This window comes from Macaca mulatta, chromosome 4 (genome assembly GCF_049350105.2).
Source record: "Macaca mulatta isolate MMU2019108-1 chromosome 4, T2T-MMU8v2.0, whole genome shotgun sequence".
Taxonomy (NCBI): Eukaryota; Metazoa; Chordata; class Mammalia; order Primates; family Cercopithecidae; genus Macaca; species Macaca mulatta.
In genome coordinates, this window is record NC_133409.1 from 163,491,795 (window position 1) to 163,498,307 (window position 6,513).

The 6,513-nt window shown below is 43.2% G+C and overlaps 1 pseudogene; it reads right to left on the minus strand.

Moving 5' to 3' along the window:
- Positions 1-2,707: 2,707 nt before the first annotated feature.
- On the minus strand, positions 2,708-3,988 carry LOC718893 (keratin, type I cytoskeletal 18 pseudogene; annotated as a pseudogene).
- Between the last annotated feature and the right edge of the window lie 2,525 nt (positions 3,989-6,513).

The window sequence follows — 6,513 nt, forward strand, 5'->3', positions numbered from 1 at the left end:
GCTGACAGGTGTTTTCTTTTTTCCTTTTGACTATATTTTTACATTCTCTTCTGGTCTGTAAGAATTCTTCTGAGAAATCTGCTGTTAGTCTGATGGGACTTCCTTTACAAGTTACTATGGGCTTTCTCTTGATGTTTTCAGAATTCACTCTGTATCTCTGATGTTAAACCGTCTATGATGTGCTGTGGAGAAAACCATTTTTTCATTGTATCTGCCTGGGGATCACTGAGCCTCTTCTATCTGAATGACTAAATATTTTGCTTAATTTAGGAAGTTTTCATCTGTTATTTCTTTAAATAGGTTTTCTTATATTTCCTCTGCTTTTATTTGTCCTTGAGGATACTGATGATTTGTATATTTGGTTATTTCATGATGTCTCAAATGTCATGAAGCCTCTGCTCATTCTGTTTTATTATTTTTTCTTTATTTTTGTCTGAATGGGTTATTTCTTTTATTTTTTCAACACTTAAGTTCCAGGCTACATGTGTAGGATGTGTGGGTTTGTTACATAGGTAAACATGTGCCATGCTTGTTTGCTGCACAGCCCAACCTGAATGGGTTATTCCAAAAGACCTGTCTTTAAGTTCTGAAATTCTTTCTTCTGCCTGATCTAGTCTATTGTTGAAGCTTTCAAACATATTATGTATTTCTTTCAGTGCATTTTTCATTTCTAAAATTTTTATTTGTTTTTTAAAAAAAATATCTGTCTCTTTGGTAAATTTCTCATTTGTATCCTTAATTAGAATTTTTAAAAAATATTGTTTTTCAGAAGTCCCTTGTATCTCATTGAGCTTCTTTAAGATCAATATTTTGAATTATTTATTTGGCATTTTGAATATTTCTGTTGATTGAGATCTATTGTTGGAGAATTACTGTATTTTTGAAAGGTGTCATATTTCCTTGCTTTCTCATGTTTTCTGTGTCCTTATGTGGATAGCTACCTATCTTGTGTAATAGTCACTTCTTCCTATTTTTGAATTTATTTTTGTAGAATAGAACTTTTCCTAAATATATATATATGGTGTTGGTTGTGTACAGCATTTTAGTTTGATTCTGGATGCAACTAGTAGTGTAACCTCTGTGTGATTTCTTTGGCTATAAACAGTATTAGGGCTTTCTGTGATTTTCTTATGGGGGTTAGTATGCAATCATTGATGGAGGTTGTGGTGAAGTTGTGGGGGACTGGGAAGCCAGACGGGCCAATATTCAGGCCCTAGTGGTGGCAGTGGTGGGCTATGCATGCCTGACTTTGAGCCCCAAGGCAGTGTACACTGGCACCTGCATTGGCAGTTAATAGTGGGCCAATTCTTGGGACTCCAGGTGGTTTGCTCAGTAGTGGCAGTGGTGGGCTAGGGGTGGCTGAGCAGGTTCTCAGGCCTCTGGGTAGGTAGTGTGGTGGGTGCAACTGCGGTAGCAGTGGTGAGATGATACTTTGCGTCCTGAGTGGTGGTGGTGGTGGCTGTGGTTCATTTACACCCAATGGCCTCAGACACTCTGCTCTCAGGCTCACCTGATCTCTGTAGCAGTACTAGTGCCAGGGGGTGAGGGACCTGCCTCACTCATGAGCCAAGGCAAGAAGGCTACTCTGCCAGTGGTGTCACAGTTGCCACTTACCCCCCAGACAGGTAGTCCTCTAACTCACCTGCCCCAGCCTTTGACAGCAGCAGAAGCAGGTGTGTGGAGGAAGGATAGGGATCCTGTTTCCGACCTGAGTGCCCAAGCACAGAGGCCACCCTACCTGTGGGAATGGATTTTACCTTTCGCTTACAAAGGCAAGCACAGAGTTTGTGCTGCCACTGGGGGTGGGGTCACTTCTCACAGTTCTAGACAGACAGCTCTCGGGCTCTGAAAAGCACATGCTTTGTTTTGCTTTGTCTCAACGGCTGCCTTTTCGTACACTTGTACCATCTCTTCTCCAGTGAGTAGCACTCCCTGTGGGCTAGAGAACTGAGGACCCTGTAACACCTTCAGGACCAGCCAGCTCTGTGCTGCTGTAGCCCTCCTATTAGACACTGGGAAATGTCAGTGAGAGCTCCCGGGGTACGGAGATATGGGGGCTGTTGTTCTCAGGGCAAGATGAAGTCCCATGATGGCTGCACTCCCCAAATGGCACCCTCTCACACCTGTTCAAGTATCGGGGTGGGGAATAAGTGGCCCAGTGTGAGTTTCCTGTCTGCTGCAATGACCTCGCAGGGTCTCCAAACTGCCACTCGTACTTGGATCACTGTACATATGGGTAGAAGAGCTCTCCTGCAGTTCAGATGGCAGGAGTCCATGGCAGGCATGTGGGGCAACAAAGCTGTCTTGCTAACTCTTACCCTGCAATATTGAGGCCCCTGGGGCTCTTGGCCAACCTTGGTTGAGTGGTCACTTGCTTCCTTCCCCTTCAGTGCCTCAGATGTTTCATGTGGGTTTTTTGTTGAATTCTGGTGTTCTTTACTAGATATTCTATTTGAGGTATGATTGTCTATTCATAATTTTGGTTCTTCTTTCTGGAGAGGGTGGATGTCTGATGTCTCTAGTTAGCCATCTTGAATTAGAATCTAAGTCCCCATCTTCAATTTCATTCTACTGTACCACCTCTGTGTGTGTGTGTGTGTGTGTATGTGTGTGTGTATCTATATCTATATCTATGTCTATATCTATATTTATCTCTGAACTTTTTATTGGCCTCCTGGTCCCCAAAGGGTACTCTGCTTTTGCTGGCTTAATGTCTCACAACTTTGGTGTCATTGGTCTCAGACACCACTTTGCCATCCACTATCTGGCTGGTGGTGGTCTTCTGGATGGTTTGCATGGAGTTGCTGCTGTCCAGGGTATCACTAAGATTAAAGCCCTTGCCATCTTCCAGCAGGAGGCAGTTGGTGGCGATCTCAGCCTCCAGCTTGCCCTTGATGTTCAGCAGGGCCTTGTACTTCTGGGCCTGGTGAGCTGTCCCTCTGCCTGGGTCTGTGCCAGCTCTGACTCCAGGTGCAACAGGATCCCGTTGAGCTGCTCCATCTGCAGGGCGTAGCAGGCCTCCACCTCCCTCAGCCTGTTCTCCAAGCTGGTCTTCAGATTTCTCATCAAGTCCAGGTCGATCTCCAAGGACTGGACTGTACGTCTCAGCTCCATGAGTGTCATCTCAGCAGCTCCAACCTTGGCAGACTGCATGGTGACCACTGTGGTGCTCTCCTCAATCTGCTGAGACAAGTACTTGTCCATCTCTTCTCGGTTTTTCCAAGCCAGCTTGTCATATCGGGTCAGGATGTGTGCTATGATCTTGGCGAGGTCCTGAGATGTGGAGGCATCTACCTCCATAGTCAACCCAGAGCTGGCAATCTGGGCTTGTAGGCATTTTACTTCCTCTCCGTGGTTCTTCTCCAGGAAGAACAGCTCCTCCTTGAGAGCCTCGATCTCTGCCTCCAGTCGCAGCCGAGTGACATTGGTGTCATCAATGACCTTGAGGAGCCCATGAATGTTGCTCTCCACAAACTGGCACATGGCCAACTCTGTCTCACACTTGACTCTAAAGTCATCAGCAGCAAGACGGGCACCGTTGATCTGCAGAAAGATGCGGACATTGTCCACAGTATTTGTGAAGATCTGAGCCCTCAGATCCTTGATGGTCTTGAAGTAAAGGCTCCAGTCTCTGAACTGGGGTCCCTTCTTCTCCAGGCGCTCCCGGATTTTGCTCTCCAGCTTCTGGTTCGCGGTCTCCAGGCTCCTCACTCTGTCCAAATAGGAGGCCAGGTGGTCATTCAGGCTTTGCATGGTCTCCTTCTTGTTCTGGATGCCTCCCATTCATGCCAGACCCTCAGCCATCCCCATGGCCAGGCCCCCAGACCCCATGCCATCCTGGAGGCTGGTGGAGCAGGACATGGATATCCAGGAACCAGAGCCCCCAGTGCCTGCATAGATGCTGGCTGCCCTGCTGACTGGCTGGACCCATAGCTGGGCCCAGGGACTAGTAGTTGGTCGAGAAGGTGGAGCCAGTGGTGAAGTTCATGCTCTCCAGGGTTGGGGGAGGAGTAAGTAGAGAGCGAGAGGACAGGACTCAGGCTTTGCCAACGACCGAGTGTATGTATTTATTTATGTATGTTATGTAAATGTGTATAGCTATCCATTCATCTATCTAATTTACAGTTATCTATTGACTTTACTCATGTAATATAAGCAACAATTTATGAAACTAAACAATAAATAGAGTTGGACACTAAAGATAAATATTAAAAAGAAAAAAAAGTAGATATATCAAAAATCATTTAGAGAAACAGCAGAAATTTGACAGGAACTCATGATTGGTTAGTTGCTATTGATAAGATTATATTGGGCTCCATGTTTCACAAAGGACAAAGCACAATATAGTCTTGGCACAAAAACAATACAGGAAATCCAGTGGGTTAGATGGTATTTATTGAAGAGTAATTATGGAGGCTACAAGTTATTCTGGAAAGACAATTGCAATAAATTCTGGAAGGGATCTGTCATTTGTATCTTTATGGAATGGACACTGGGTAACATGATAAATGCTATGCTCAGTTATTTTGTAGAAGATACACAGTTCTTCCACAAATCGAGAGCAGTGTGTATTGACTATAAAAGTTGTAACATGAAATTGTAACTCATAGAAAGCATTTTTCTAAAATCTGGGTTACTAGAATTGATGATCAACTGTAGTTGATCACATGTTTCTGATAATCAAACTTAATTCAGTGAGTTTCCTCCTGCTCCTTTGGTTCAAAGATGAGCATTCCAATCACCTTTAGTATCAAAGTTAGCTCATGATTAAATTATGTGATCAGACTAAAGGGAGAATATTTTTCATTGTTTATTAAAAAGAAATTCGAATGTTGTAAGTTACTCGGATGTCAATTTTAACCTTACCTGTGGAGGTAGGCTGTAAGAATAGTTATAAACAAAGCCATTACTATTCTTAAAATGGAGTTTAATCTCCTTACATGTTTGAGCAAATACTCAGAGAAGATTCTAGCATTCTGGACACACAATATGAAAGGAAGCTTTTTTTTTTTTTTTTTACCTTAAAAAAGAAAAAAATGCAAGCACTGGTATTACCAATTAGACACTTAGACCATCAAAGAGCCCTGTAGGGCAACTGACTTTAGAAGAACGCGATACCTTTGTTTTGGGCTCATGGACATAAATTGGCTCATGAGAAACAATATTGTTTAGCCATCAGCCCCAGACATGATTAAGTCAGATAAGCCTGACTTCAAATCCCAGCTCCATCATTTATTATCTGTGGGATCTCAGGCAAATTACACTTTTAATTATAGATTTTCTTATTTATAAAGTATACACAAGGGTGCTACACAGTTCAGGATGCTGTTGTGAGACTGATATGAGGCAATACACTTAGCACAATGCTAAATATGTGGTAGGTGCTTAATACTCTTATTTATAATTATTAAGTGAAAAGTATTCTTCCAGGTATCTGAATGAATTGACCTATTTTAAAAAATATTCTCCAATTTGGAAATTTTCATACAATAATTTCATTTTATCATGGCTAATGCTAAACTGTTATTTCTGGTAACAATTAGCCTCCAGGTACAGTTATTTCTTAGTGTTACCCTTAGCTGACATTTACAAGTCCATTTCATCAGCATAAGATGGGATCTGCTAATTTTATTGTTCTAAGGATCGGCCTGCTTTCAACCAATTCATGTAAGATTTTTATCAAATTACTTAAAATACAAAAAAGAGGGATAACACTATAGCCTTTATTCTACTGAATTTAGAAACTCCTTGCATGCCCCAAGGCAGATGATGGAGAGGTGGGAGCTCCGGGGGGATCCTGGTAGACACTGGATGGGACTTGTGGAGCGGTGTGAGGGTCTTGGGTGCATGAATGCAGAAGGAAGACCAGGGACCATCAAGGGAAAGCTTTGATTGGTGAGAATTTTGCCAGGCACAACATGTCCTGTGGCCACTATGTTGAAGGACAGAAAGAGAGAGGTTGTAGGCCTGTGCTGCATCCACACAGATGACAGGTAAGCTGTGTTCTTGTCTCCAGCCTGTCACCTCAGTACCACAGAATTCCTTGTCCAGGTGTACATATTTGGTCCTAGGAAAGTGACCAAAACAAGGTAAGGGAGGGAAGGGAGGTGAAGGGCATATTAATGAGAGAGGTCTGTGATGTTGGCAGTGTGGACATTTTTACCTGGGTTCCTGCTAATGACTCTTATTTTAAGTCCTGAATTTCTCCCAGAACTGCAAACAGCTATCTGCACTGAAGTGCTTTGACACATTATTGTACTGTACACTGGGTTGCTCATTTAATCAGCCGTGGTGCTGCTCTTCACATAGAACATGTCACATTTGACAGATTTATCAAAAGACTGTGGGCTCTATTTTCCACAGCCCTGTGGAACCCTTTCCCATTAGTGATAGCAGGAGTGATGTTTATGCATGAAGAGAGAGTGTTCGATTGGGCAATCGTAGCCCTCCACGGCAGGCGAAAGCACAGCTCCCACTTATCAAGTGGGGCTAATAGGGGATATTCATATGCAC